The sequence below is a fragment of the Calliphora vicina genome, chromosome 4 (genome assembly GCF_958450345.1).
Source record: "Calliphora vicina chromosome 4, idCalVici1.1, whole genome shotgun sequence".
Classification (NCBI taxonomy): Eukaryota; Metazoa; Arthropoda; class Insecta; order Diptera; family Calliphoridae; genus Calliphora; species Calliphora vicina.
The window spans coordinates 84,164,924-84,179,904 of NC_088783.1; the positions used below are offsets into that span (position 1 = coordinate 84,164,924).

At 30.3% G+C, this 14,981-nt stretch overlaps 8 non-coding genes across 8 annotated transcripts; 6 read left to right on the forward strand and 2 right to left on the reverse strand.

The window, feature by feature from the left end:
- Nucleotides 1–1,478: 1,478 nt before the first annotated feature.
- On the forward strand, nucleotides 1,479–1,552 carry TRNAI-AAU (transfer RNA isoleucine (anticodon AAU)). The gene has a single exon. It is a non-coding gene; the product is annotated as a tRNA-Ile (tRNA).
- A 1,411-nt stretch (nucleotides 1,553–2,963) lies between these two features.
- TRNAI-AAU (transfer RNA isoleucine (anticodon AAU)) lies at nucleotides 2,964–3,037 on the forward strand. The gene has a single exon. It is a non-coding gene; the product is annotated as a tRNA-Ile (tRNA).
- Nucleotides 3,038–3,940: 903 nt separating this feature from the next.
- TRNAI-AAU (transfer RNA isoleucine (anticodon AAU)) lies at nucleotides 3,941–4,014 on the forward strand. Its single transcript has one exon. It is a non-coding gene; the product is annotated as a tRNA-Ile (tRNA).
- Nucleotides 4,015–12,111: 8,097 nt separating this feature from the next.
- TRNAI-AAU (transfer RNA isoleucine (anticodon AAU)) lies at nucleotides 12,112–12,185 on the forward strand. Its single transcript has one exon. It is a non-coding gene; the product is annotated as a tRNA-Ile (tRNA).
- A 1,646-nt stretch (nucleotides 12,186–13,831) lies between these two features.
- TRNAK-CUU (transfer RNA lysine (anticodon CUU)) lies at nucleotides 13,832–13,904 on the forward strand. Its single transcript has one exon. It is a non-coding gene; the product is annotated as a tRNA-Lys (tRNA).
- A 258-nt stretch (nucleotides 13,905–14,162) lies between these two features.
- Nucleotides 14,163–14,236, forward strand: TRNAI-AAU (transfer RNA isoleucine (anticodon AAU)). Its single transcript has one exon. It is a non-coding gene; the product is annotated as a tRNA-Ile (tRNA).
- Nucleotides 14,237–14,416: 180 nt separating this feature from the next.
- Nucleotides 14,417–14,490, reverse strand: TRNAI-AAU (transfer RNA isoleucine (anticodon AAU)). The gene has a single exon. It is a non-coding gene; the product is annotated as a tRNA-Ile (tRNA).
- A 179-nt stretch (nucleotides 14,491–14,669) lies between these two features.
- TRNAK-CUU (transfer RNA lysine (anticodon CUU)) lies at nucleotides 14,670–14,742 on the reverse strand. The gene has a single exon. It is a non-coding gene; the product is annotated as a tRNA-Lys (tRNA).
- Between the last annotated feature and the right edge of the window lie 239 nt (nucleotides 14,743–14,981).

Here is a 14,981-nt window from a genome sequence, read left to right on the forward strand (position 1 = left end):
AAGAAAATGATTTCATTAAACCACCAACGAAATAAAAGAGATTGAATCTTACATCAAATTGAAATCTTCATGAGGTCAAAAAGTGGTTGTGCCAAATAAGTCAACATGTTGTAAGTTGTGATTTCAGTTTAATTTAATAGACCAAATCAGTTTCACACAACGATTACAAACATAATTTGCATTAACCAGCGAGACCAAAAGAAATTAAAAAGAAAGAAAGAAATACAACAATAAAACTAATAAAAAGAAATAAATTTATAGAGTAACAATAACTACAACAAGAAGAAAATTAAAATTACGTGCAGAATAGAAGAGTTGCCAAACAATTTTTTTGGTATTTCAAAAGTCAACAAAATTGGCTGTTTTGATTCATGGCAAATTGTCCAGGAAAAATTTGGTTAAAATAATTTTTTTCTAATGAATTTATTACAACAAAATCCAAAAATTTACTAGCATGTAATTTAAATATTAAAACATATAGAAATTTCTGTAAAATCGGCCAATAATTTTATTGAACTGTGTCAACATTGTTCATGAGGAAATGAACTGAGCATGAGCTGTAAATTGAAATATAACCCTCTTTATTTGACGGTTTCTTTAAATAGGCAAACTAATATTCTCTTAAATACAATATGCAGGGTTTTCGAATAAGAGAATTTGTATCTATTGGATGTTTTTACAACAAAAACAAATTCATGTATTAATGTGTGTGAGCGAGAGCATGCCTTCAAAACAGCTGATTTATTTATTGACGACATTTATTGTTTTTATTATATCTCTGCTTCCCTCTTTACCTCTCACTCTTTGAGGCTGTTAAAAATACATAATTGTGAATATTTTTAATAAATACAGTTTTTTCTGTTGCTATTTTAATTCAACCTCGATTTGAAATACTCTTCTTCTTGGTTCAATATTGTTTTCTATATATTTATTCATTTATGTTGTAATGTATTTCTTTAAGTTGTCCCTTTAACGCCAGCATAACAATTAAATCGTCATTTATTTCATTTCGTATCTTAGAAATACTTTTCAATACAGCGTGTAAAGTTTGTCTTAATAAAAATAAATACAAAAACAAATGTACATATTTATTTATTTTGTTGTTTATTATAAAACTGCTTAAAAGTTTCTCTTTTTTGCAGTCGCTTCACCAAACGAAACTACGCATATTATTTTGAAAACGTTGTATTTGCGTTGAATGAAAAGTGAGGAAAAAAGCAATAAAAATTAATATTTTTATTTCCGTAGTTGAGCGGTAGTAATAAGAGTTAAATAATTTATTTTTAAAAAAAATACCACAAAAATTAAACTTGTTTGTCTATATTTGAATTATATTTAAGATACAATTTTCCTAATTAGTACAGATAAGTAATTGTATGTCTATAAGTATCTAGATACTTTTGTTTGCCTTCATTCAATTGCAAATGTTTTTACAATATGTGTGTTTCTTCAAAAGTAAATTGTACACCCTACATATGGGCCCATTAGCTCAGTTGGTTAGAGCGTCGTGCTAATAACGCGAAGGTCGCGGGTTCGATCCCCTCATGGGCCACAATTAAACTTTTTGCATGTAGATTACTATAATTCGTTGCATTTGTTAGAAATAATTGTAAATTATCAATGAAGTTACTCAACAAATTTAAAATTTTTGCAAAAATTTTACTCAACTTCGTAAGTGTGGTTGAACTTTTTTAAATAGTTGATTAAAATAGAATATGTTTACAACTAATAGAATCTAAATAAATAATGTGAATCAAATAATACGATAACTACGATAATGGGACATGAAAATTCAATATATTGCACATACATATGTATGTATGTATGTATTCCCATATTCATTTCATTTTTTTTCAAAACTTTATAAAAAAAAATTCTAACAATTGTTATACATTCTTCATATTTGTATTAAAGTTATTATAAAATATTGTTACGAAACTTCTAAGTATCAACAATATTGAGAACACGCTGTTATTAACATTGTTTATAAGTATAATAACATTAACTGTTAAAGCTTTTAACATTAACATTAAAGCTGCTAAAAGCTCTAGAAACAGATAATTAATGAAACTCCTAGAATATGGCACTGTGTATATAAATAGTAACAGTAAGTTGCAGTCAAGCAGTTTATCATAGGCGCTATTAGAATTAACATCAACTGTATTACCAGTGTATTCTTTTAAATTATAAATTGTGTGTATTAAAAGAGAGTGACTATCTAAAATTGTTACGTTAATTTCTACATGGAAACGTTCTCCTTATTATTTGCTATCCGATCCAAGATTAGTATCCGATCCAATATAGTGTACATTTATGCTCATATTACATCCAAGATTTTAAAGGTCTAATTAAAAGGACTATCATTAATTACTCGTAATTGCCAGCCTTCCGATCAATCAATTGAATGTATGAAACCATTGTCTTTCATTAAATGTCTTAATTGTGGGTCATCCAAAATACCAGCTTTTAGTTTTTCTGTACTCAAACCTGGAAACATTCTTGAAAGAAACGCAAAACATGGATCAGTTTTATCGACCACGCCTTCTAATACTGCTTCATAAGACCCACAAATCTGATAGAGGTTGATGTGTAGACCTCTACTGTACGTTGTCTGAGTACAGTAGAGGACTTTTGGGTTGTATGTATTTCGGAAACGTTCCAAAGCAGTTATCTAATCCAGCAATTACTCATCAATAACTACTAGGTTTTTCTTTGTTCGTCTATAAAAACGTTTGCTGTGAAAATGTGACTTAAATTCTAAATACTTTTTATTACAATAAATCCGTAGATAATTTTATAATTTACTTTTGAGACTAGCACATCATGAATAAAGTGTTAATGAATGTTAATTTTAAATCAAACAGCAATAAATATATTTTTAAATGAAGAAAATTTACCATTTTCCTTGAGTGTATATTTGGAATTCATTTATATTTGAGCATTTTTCGCTAGCAAACACAACCGGCCCATTAGCTCAGTTGGTTAGAGCGTCGTGCTAATAACGCGAAGGTCGCGGGTTCGATCCCCTCATGGGCCACATTAATTTTTTTTACAAAAAATCGCAAAATGTTTCCTTTTCTTTCTTACAGTCTCCTTTTAACCGAATTTATTATATCATTTCCATACCAAGCAATCGTATCATCTCAGAAATAGATCATGCATTTTCCCAGGCAAATGTTTGCGGTGGTAAGATTAATTACACCGTGCTACTGGAAACGAAAAACAATACACAGATGACTTAAGTCGTTATTAGTTTTTATAAAAAACCGACTTTTCATTAACCGAAAAAAAAACCGGTTTAGATTATTGTCTTTTAAAAAAAACCGGTTAAACGGTATCGGTTTTTGTCTTCTAAAAAACCGGTTAACCGGTAATATGAAGGTCTCCATAAATTTATTTTTATTTCTGGACGCTAATAGGAAATGTGTTAAGCATTGTCAACTAAATCTTCGGAAATTTATCATTTTTGAATTCTTAAGGTTCTATCTTTATGCAATTATTTTAAATCTTTTACGAAACATTGTCAAATGCTATAGTTTTCTATAAAATAAAGCAATATCTACAAAGATGAAAAAACTGGTTTTCGGGTTTGGATACTCTAGCAGAAATCCATTTTTCGATTTTCATAAGAAAAGCTCAAAGTCTGCAATTATGCAAAAAACTTGTTTTTCAATGATCCCCAACGTGATCGCAATATTTTTTTCAACCGATTTAAGCGAACGATATATAACGATATTCAATTTCGAATTATGAATATTTCTAAACAAATTTTGAAATTAAATGTGAAAAATTAATAGAATCAAAGTTTAGGTATAGATTTCTGTTACTTGCAGCAATATATGATATTAAGGTTTTACCGTTTGAAATAAGCTTTTTTATGCCAAAATATGCTTTTTGTATGGCATACTGCAGGCATTGATTCGGTTTCCATTGAGCAACTGGCCCATTAGCTCAGTTGGTTAGAGCGTCGTGCTAATAACGCGAAGGTCGCGGGTTCGATCCCCTCATGGGCCACATTTACCTTTTTTTTAACGTAAAAATTTTGTCGTTAAGTAATCAAAATTTGTTAGTTAACAATATTTATCGTTAAGAGATATTCCGAATTAAATTTTACCGATTATTTTCGTTAAAAATAGTAGGTAGAAAACGAAATTTGTCGGTAGCTTAAGACAAATAAAATGTTCTAGTTAAGCCATGACGATTATTGTTTAGGAGTTAGTTTTGTAACATAAATATTCGAAATAAGTTGTTCTTTGAAAGTACGATTGGTGAACTATTTTGTGTAACTATTGGTGACTGATTTGAGTTTAAAAATATAAAAATTAACATGCTTTAATTATATTTTTAATATAAATTTGGACATATATTTGGTCAATTCACAAGGTCTCTTATCAGTCATATTGTCATAATGTCCTAATATATCACGACTCGGCGGCTCGGCTTAACCGACTCTTAGACATTCGGAGCAGGTCTCTGCTGGCTGGTGACGATAACACAATAAACATAGCATACAGAGTAGTATTATTTTAGGAAATTTTTTGCTTGAAAAGCAATACAAACCATTGTGAAATATTAGGACATTATGACAATATGACATGTGAGAGACCTTGTGAATTGACCAATTATTAGGGTATTCATTTTTTTAAAAAATCAATTTTTTAAAAATCGAACGATCATTAGTCGAACAATTTAAAAATTGCCATTTTCGAATAACGAATAATTCGAACAATTTTATGTAGAATAATTGAATAAAACGAATAAATGTTCATATATATTTAATTTTATTAAATTGCTTAAAATTTTTCATAATTTCAAATTCAAAATAAGTAATAATGACTGACAAAAATTGTTTTGTTTCTGAAATTCAACAAATAACTAAAGACAAAGGGACTTTCGATCACTGTAGATGAGTGTTCTGATAGCTTCTTCTATAAATATATAAATATTACTGCAAGAAGTTACAATTCTGAAAACAAATCTTTCAAAATTTTTAACTCAGGACTTGAACCAATGAAAAAAAGGTACGGAATAAAATATGTATATGTTATTTAGCTGGCGAAATATTAATTAGAAGAATCGCAATTTATAATCAAAATATTAACTTAGATTAAAGTGGAGTTGAATGTGATGGAGAATGTGATTTTGAAACGGTCGTCGAAAGTGATATTGAGGATGACATTTATAATGAGTACATTGACATAGATGAATCGTTGATGAATTATTGTATTTAAAAAATCGAATCATTGTTGCAAGAAAAGCATGGAGTTTGTCTTATACATGATTTTGAACATCGTTGAACATCTTTGTCTAACATGGTAATAAACTTTTTGCGTATTTGAAAATGCGTCAATCATGCACTGCCTGACTTCAAATTAGCCACGTTCACTGACAATGATATCAAACTTTGGACAGATTCCCTTTATTGTGTAATTCGCCAGACCACTTTATTAAGCAAAGATTCGGCAATGTTGATACCCTTGATGTATAATACAACTTGTTATAAATAATTTAGAAATAGTGAATAATTAATTTACTAAAGAATTAGTTACTCAATTTATAACCCGAATTAATGAACGACAAAAAAATTTCTGAATACGTTTATATTGTATTTGAATTCAGGAACAGTCCAACTAGCTCAAATTTTTTAAAGCGGAAACTAAAGGGTTTGTCAATTGTTTTGTGGATTGTTCGGGAGTTAATCTGATCAGAATATTTCTGTTGAAAATTTAATGATGGACTTTGTTTTCGAATGTTTTTTAACATTATCAATACTTGAATTGTTAACTATAACGTTATTATACCCTTCAGCTTCGTGAGAAGGGTATATATAAGTTTGTCATTCCGTTTGTAATTTCTACATTTTTCATTTCCGACCCTATAAAGTATATATATTCTGGATCCTTATAGATAGCGGAGTCGATTAAGCCATGTCCGTCTGTCTGTCTGTTGAAATCAATTTTCTGAAGATCCCAGATATCTCCGGGATCCAAATCTTCAACAATTCTGTCAGACATACTTTCGAGAATTTTGCTATTTAAAATCAGCAAAATCCGTCCATAAATAACGGAGATATGAGCAAAAATCCGAGACAACCTCTGAAAATTTCATCAAAAAACACAATGTATTGCATGCTTTGACAAAAAAGCAACAAAACGTATGGTTGGATGTGCAAGCTTTGCGTATTTTGTTTTTCTTTTGTGTTTTGTTTCTTTTGGCGTTGTTGTTGTTTTTTATACAATTAAACGTATGTTTGGATGTGTGTTGGTTTCATTGCCTTGCGTATTTTGTTTTTGTTGTTTCTTTTGGTGTTCTGTTTCGTTTGGCGTTGTTGTTGTTTTTTGTGTTCTTGATAAATTTAGGATGCTGTAATTATATACTAATTATAAAAAATAATAATGCATCCACAACAAAGGTGAAGGGTATATAAGATTCGGCATAGCCGAATATAGCACTCTTACTTGTTTTTTGTTTTTCTTTAACAATAAAATATTAAAAAATGGACATCAAAACTTCATTCTTTACTTTTTTTAAAAAAAATTAAATTAATCGAATAATTCGATTAATTTTAAACGTATGATCGAATTATTCGAACAAGTTAAAATCTCTTATTCGAATTATTCGTTTTATTCGAACAAGAGAAAAATCGAATAATTCGAATACCCTACCAATTATATTTTTTTTTTTTTTTAACGTTTTATTGATTTATTGAATCTGTCTATTTTGACCTTACAATAAGTATTTAAATCTTATAACTAAAATTAAAACTATTTGCTCTTCAGCAAGAGAGCCACTATGGTAAACTGTCACTCATCTTAGCGGGGTGGTAGATCTGCTCTACGGAGCCTGGATCGGGTTTGGGTCTGCACAAGTTGTCTTGCAAGCGTATTGGGATGGTTTCGCAGCTTCACAATATATTTCTCACGGACTTTCTCGAACTCTTCCTTTACCAATGTCACTTCTAAGTCTCTGTGGATGTTTTCATTTCTTATGTACCATGGTGCTCCCGTCATGGTCCTAAGAATTTTAGATTGGGCCCTCTGTATAAGATCAATACTGGTGTTGCTAGCCATTCCCCATAATTGAATTCCATATGTCCAAATTGGTTTTAAAACGGTCTTATACAGGATGACTTTATATTCAAGGCTTAATTTTGATTGGTCACTGATTAACCAATGAAAGCTAGAGGCTTTTAACTTCATGTGAAGTCTCTTGGTTTCTATGTGTCGGCGCCAAGTAAGCCGTCTATCTAGATGAATACCAAGGTAGGTGACATAATCAGACTGCGGTATATTAACGTTGTTGAGTGTGACAGGTGGGCAATTTCCTCTCCTTAGAGCGAACGTAACATGTTTACTTTTCAGCTCATTTACCTTTATTCGCCAGTTTTTCAACCATGACTCCACACGTACGAGGTAATTCTGTAGTTGACTAGATGCCATGAGTGGGTTTTCGTCTGAGCTAATAATGGCGGTATCATCAGCAAATGTTGAAATTGTTAGTTTATCGCACGTAGGGAGGTCGGAGGTGTAAATCAAATATAGCGTAGGTCCTAGTACACTTCCCTGTGGAACGCCAGCTCCAATCTTGCATTCACTCGTCACATAATCATTGTACTTAACTCTGAAAAGTCTATTCGATAAATAAGACTCCAGCAATTTATGAGTACATAGTGGTAGTAAACATTTGATTTTATGTATTAGACCCTTATGCCATACCTTGTCAAAAGCCTGAGCAACGTCTAAAAAGATGGCAGAACAATATTTCTTTAATTCAAAAGATTTTCGAATCTCTCCAGTTAAACGATTGACCTGTTCAATGGTGCCATGATGTTCACGGAAACCAAATTGGTGTACTGGGATAATGTTTCCATCATTCAAAAAAGGTATTATCTTTTCCTGGAATATTTTTTCGAATAACTTCGACAAACAAGGGAGTAGGCTAATAGGTCTATAAGAAGATGGCAGGGTTAAATCTTAACCCGGTTTAGGTATCATTATTATTTGAGAAATTTTCCAATTTTTTGGATATATTCCTAGTTTCAAGATCGCATTAAACAATATAGATAGCACAATTATTGCCACATTTGGTAGGTTCTTAATCATTGATGGCGTTATTAAATCATATACCAATTATATTAATTTTAGAAAATAGTATTCGAATTTTAAGAGCAACTTTTATTTGGGGCATAATATCCATATTTAACACATTTCTGGAGTGTATAATGTTTATCCCTTTATTCAAATTTCCTAGTGAGCATTTGAAACCATATTTGGCGATGTGATTAGGGTTCCTAATTTCCCGGACTTTTTTCATTCCCGGGAGGAAATTAAAAAATTGTCTTATTCCCGAGAATTCCCGGAATTTTTTTGCACTAAATTAAACCAAAAACCAGAACATTTTTTTCGAATAAATTGACTTATACAGTGGTGGCCACCAATTTAAGACAAATACTTGAATTTTTTTCATAAACTGAATTTTAAGTGCGATAGAGCCAAAATAAAAGGACTCTAAGGGTATGAAATTTATTATTAATGTTTCTAGTTTCTGAAAAATGTTTGGAAAAATCGGTTAAACATATATGGACAAAGATATGTGGAAATACGTTGACCCACCTCAGCGAACATCCGCTGTTAATAACATGATATGACCGAAACTAATGGAACTAAAAATACGAAATTTGGTCCGAATATTTTATAATAATAAAATTATAATGATATAAAAGTGAGAAAATATGTTTATTTAAAAAAAAATTTTTTGGTCAAGTTGTAGAAAAATTTTATGTGTTCATGGTGAATATGTATGAATTGACACAGTCTAATAAAACACACTTGTGTGTTAAAACAGTCCTCATGCATACATATTTGTGGAAATATTTGAAAAAATAATTGACAATTACATGGAATTTAGCAAAAAATGTTTGTCTTAAATTCCTGGCCACCACTGTAATTTGAACAGGGTTGTAAAAGAAGTATAAAATAACTATATTTAGTTGTACAATGCACTATGTGCCCATTTCCAATTTTTGCTGCAAAAATTCAAATGTTCAACATTCGCTTTTTGAAAATAATATTTTAAGGTTCAATTCCTAAAGGTAGGATCACACGATTGCCGCAATGCACCAATTATTGGTCTATTTTATACGTCAATCGTGTGATTTCACAACTTATTGGCTCATATGTCAAACCACAACAATATTGTGCTTATTTGGCCCAATCAAATGCAACCCTGGTACGGCAATCATGTGAATGCTTGATAGGCAACATGCACCAATAAAAAAGTTAAAAATACACCAATATTTATTGTGTTCTAGTGCGGCAATCAAAGAAGACAATTAGCGCCAATATTAATTTTTGTAAATGAAATATTGTTTTTGTGAGCCACTCTCTGACCCACATACATCTTTTAACATTTCTTTATTAATTTTTTTATATGATAATTAAGGCCGACGCAATTTTCTTTTTTTATTTAACAAATATTTTTTTCAAAAACAGATTGGTTTTACATTTATGTAAACAAAACAAAATTTAACATCTAGCACAACAGCTGTTTCTCTGAGTTGCCGTAAACTAGAACAATCGTGTGACTGAAATGCGACAATTATTGCCACTAAATCGCTTTGCGCCAATTTACGACAATCAAATTTATATAAAATGAAGCAATCATGTGACTGCAGAGAATTTGATTGGGACAATTTCTTTATTGGGCCCCAATTCAGCACAATAAAATTTGTATTAAATTGGTTCATTGCGGCAATCGTGTGATCCTACCTTAACACTTCGACGATATAAATGTCAAACATTTTTGCCAATTGCGCACTCAGTTTATATATAAACAGCTATGAAAGTTTACAATTTTTAAATAGAGTTTTCAAGCTGTGAAAAAGAAAACAAATTGCATTAGGGAAAAAGTGATTTTTTTTAAAAAATTTTTTATAACTAAGATTTTACCAAAATGGATACCGGAGGTGTGTACTTAAAAACCAACTGAAAATATTTTACTAAATGTTTATTTCGTGGATTTATTAGTAATGCTATTTGTAGATATTGTTATGAGAATATAAATTGAATTTTTTTTTGAGAATTGTTGGTGTGTTAGAAGGAGGGGGTGGGTTAATGGCACCTTTTTTAAAATGGTATTTGTGGAAAGTGCTATGAGAATATAAATTGAGATCTTTTTTGAAACTGTTTGGTGAGTTGGTGGGATAGGGGGTTTATCAGAAAAGAGTGGAGGGGGTATTTCCAATTTTTTGAAAATGCTTATTTTAGCAGCAGGGTTCTCTACACAAAGTTTTATGATGCTAGATCCCTTGGAAATAATTTTTGCCGCAATTTTGGCTTTTGGACACATAGTGCAATGTTGTTGGTCCAGCCTTTATAAGGGTTTCTACTTTAATAATGGCATTTGTATTTTCACAGTCGTAGTTTTAATCAGTATAAAATCAATAAATTCTTTGTTTAATTAAAAAACTTAAGAATTTCGACAATGTTAAATCTATAAAACCTGCGTAGTTAGAGAAATTTTTCAAATCTGGTTGTAGATAAACAAATTTAATTCACTATTATTGTTATTATTTTCTCTAACCCCCATTTTCTCAATCTCTGGTTATTTTTTATCGTGATAAACTGACAGTTCTCATACAAAAAAAAATGTTAATTGAAGGTTTATGAAAAACGATAACATAGAGAAAATGGGGGTAAATATGATTAATAATCATTGAATATCCCTAAAAGTTGTAATGTTAGGCATCTTAATAATTCCTTTGAGAGCATAAACTTAAAATTTGGTCTTAATAATCAAATTTTTCTGCTGTGTCTTGAGTTGAGTGAAACAAATTCGGTTTTTTTAACAGTAATACTTCTTTGCCAACTGGATATTTGTTGCTAGAACCAAAAAAATCTATGTATATAATTGAATAATTCAATTAGCAACAAATTTGGCCATCGGTACGTATCTGAATATTGTAACTTTTAGAAGAAAATTTATTTAGAAATTCCCGAAAAACATTTCCCGAAAATTAACAAAAAAAATATTCCTGGGAATTCCCGTGAAATTTTTCCCGTGTAGGAACCCTAGATGTGATACATCGGAATTTGTCGACTGTCCTTACAGCAATACATATCTAAATTCTGAATCAATGATCACTTGTGGTGGGTTACACTGGGTTACTTTTATTTTTAGAAAAAAACTCTTGGTCTTGTTTTTAGTAGGTTATACCTAATAAATTTGTATCATGATAAACTTCAAAATGGTTGTCTAAATAAAAAATTATCAGGTTTTTATTTTATTTGTATTATTCCTTCGTTATGATAAAATTGTTAGTGCTTTTGCTTAGACAACTTTGTCTTGACAACAAATGTCATTTAATGTTATGATGAATATTTGTCAAGTATAGACAGGGGGTAAAATGTATTACCGAGAGAAACTTCAAATAGTAAAAAATTCGTTAAAGCAACCGATATTTTTCGTTACTTAACGACATCGGTAGGAAAGTATAAAAAGTTACAGAATTGCGGTACTGAGCAAGAAATTCTGTTGATTTATTTAAACCTATGAAATGGGTTATAGGAGGGTCAGACGGCATGTATTGCTTGTGTTTTGTGCCATGTATTGGGACATTTTTCCACATGTAAACATATACATATACATGATCCATATGAAACTTTGTGTATGTAAAATACATGTGTATTACTCGTAACATTTTTAGCAATTAGAGCATGTTCTATTTTCGTGTGTATAACAGTGTTGTATTTTGAAATACAACACTGTGTGAGTCCAAAATAAAAAAAACAAAACAACAAAAAATTAAAGAAAAATCATAAACTAAGTTTCATTGCATTGAATATATTTATTGTTATTTAAAAATGTTTTAAATAAATATATTGTTAAAAACAACAAACATATAAACTAATAGAGGTTATGTCACATGCAATTACATATGTAAGTTTGAACGTGGAAATTATGAATCGAATGTATAAAGTGAATTTTGGCATACACATGGAATTCCATATGTGTCGAATACATGTCCCAATACACAAGCAATACATGCCGTCTGACCTCCCTATTAGTGGTATTGTAGATGGTAAAAATTGCTTCAATTTCCATTAAGTAACCGGCCCATTAGCTCAGTTGGTTAGAGCGTCGTGCTAATAACGCGAAGGTCGCGGGTTCGATCCCCTCATGGGCCAATAAATGTTTTACTTTATTACACGTAGGTATTTTAAGGATAATTTATAAACTGTAAAATTTGAACATATTGTGCTGAGTTAAATGCAACACTGTTGTAAAGCAATTGAATTGAAATCTTTCGAATAACTGCATATACTAATACATAAAAGATAGATAAATTCACTTAGACGTAAGGATAAAAAATTTGATTTTGAATGGACTTTTCGGGCTGGTATAGAAAAAAAAATGGACTTAAATCTGTAACTTCTAAACCTGTAGTCCGATTTGACATGCACAAAGAGGAAGTATGTTTGAGTTTAAGTTTTAAATTTGGACCTCATGGGCCCACCAGGGGCGTCCCAAAAATAGGAACCTCGGTCATGTTAAATTTTTAAAACTATCCTATTTCTTCGTTTGTCTTCCGATTTCAAAAAATTGCATATATATATAGTATCATCATCGAACACTACAAATCTGTCAATTATAGCTTCGGTTCGGTTTTGAAAATTCTCCATCTCCATTTTTATTGGACCAACAACAAATTTATGTATGAAATAAAAAAATAATTATTTAAAAATAATTACTGAGTCTAAAGTTATATGCAAAAATTCTCAAATCGCATAGTCGATATTTAAATATAGTAATCCATTTTAGATGGCCCAATATGTTCTTAATTATTTTGTAAAGGGTTCCGATAACCCCTGGTATGGATATTATAGCATAAAAACTAAAAAATCCCAATTTTGGGATTTTTCAAAACTTTTTCGGGAATTGCAGGATTCCTGATAACGAATTTCAAAATTTGTTTTTAAATTTCATTAAATAAAAATATAATTTCAATTTGAAAAATTTGAATAATTTATTAATCTACATAGAGAAAATATTATTCATTCCAATAAAAATATATTTTTTCTTCGATTATTCTAATAGTTTTTATTCGAATGACAACCCTATGATATACAATATTATTCGCAATTGTTAACTGAATTAAAAATGCATTCACTGGATAATAAATGTATGCATCCTAAATTCAATGCTTTTATCAAAAATGGACTTACAATAATTTCAGAAACCTTTTTTAAATAGATTAAACACGCAAACGAATTTAATATGGCTGTGAATAGATCTTTATAACTTTGAACTGGCAACGATGTTCCATCAATTTTTTATAACCTAACCCCCATATGCATAAACAGTTTATAAATTTATCAAAGGTTTATAAAACAAAATTTCCATACAAAATCTGTTTCATAAACCTTTGATAAATTTATGCACAATTACATATCAAAACTACAAAATTACTTCACATTATCTAAGAATTAATAAAGTTTGTTTGAGTACAAATATTTGTAACAAAGTACAAATATAAATAAATGTGTACGTAAACATGTATAGCATTTAAATATGTATTTATTTATTTAATTCTTTTCATAACAATTTATATTTGACTAGTTCTATAACTGCGTGTGTGTATCTGGATGAGTAAATAGTATCTATAAATGTTCATGTGGACAGGTATTTATAGATAGGAATTTTTAAACTAAAACTATTAGACAGACACAATCAGTATGTAAGTAATTGGCTAATACATAGTAGTCATGTATTGTTGTTGTGTTTATTTATTCTTTCATTCACGAATCTTATTCTAAACAAATGATCTTTATATGCCCGGCTAGCTCAGTCGGTAGAGCATGAGACTCTTAATCTCAGGGTCGTGGGTTCGAGCCCCACGTTGGGCGAATATGTTTTTTTGTAATTTCATCTGTAACTTATTATATATATATTAATCAAAAATGATTAACAGATTGATATTCGGATTGAATTTGTCCTATTTTTGATTCCAAAATTTAACATATGTTCCAATTTTTACTAATAACGTATCTTAAATCTTCAAAATATTATTCCGAGTACCACCTATTTTTCCGATATTGTTTATTCAGGCATATTATGAGAAATGGATGCTAATATAATCACCATTTAACACTACTGCATTAACGGGCCCATTAGCTCAGTTGGTTAGAGCGTCGTGCTAATAACGCGAAGGTCGCGGGTTCGATCCCCTCATGGGCCAGTTAAATTTTTTATAAATAAACTCATGTAAAAAAATATTTATCCATTTTTTTTATCATCAACAAACATCAAAACAGTCTATTCATATTTGCAATTAGAATACATTAGATAAATTAATGGAATTAAATTAAAGTAGGATTTTCAGAACAATTTCCTTTTTGTGTAAAAAACAAAAAAGCTGTGGCCCATGAGGGGATCGAACCCGCGACCTTCGCGTTATTAGCACGACGCTCTAACCAACTGAGCTAATGGGCCCATGAACGCAGTGATGTTATATGGTCTTTACAGTTTTAGCCGCTTTTAGCCGAAATCAAAAATATAAATTTAGTTCGATTAATAGGAACATAGATATTAAATAATATTCAATAAATATATCAGTTTGTATAAACCATTAAGTTAAACCATAAAGTAGTTAAAACTACAAAAAACGTATTCGCCCAACGTGGGGCTCGAACCCACGACCCTGAGATTAAGAGTCTCATGCTCTACCGACTGAGCTAGCCGGGCATGTAAAATCCTCACTAGTATAAAGGATAAACGTGATTGTGGGCAAAGTTTTAAACCACTATTTAATATTGTTATAATTTATGTAAACGGAATTAAGTTTGATTCCAATCGTGGTAAATATATGGAAATCCTTTTTAATCCCCTGTGGATCTTTGACGCCATCAGAATAAAATTATTTTTTCTAAATATAGAAAATAAGATTCGCACCGATCATGACAGTTACAGTTTTCGTTTCGATA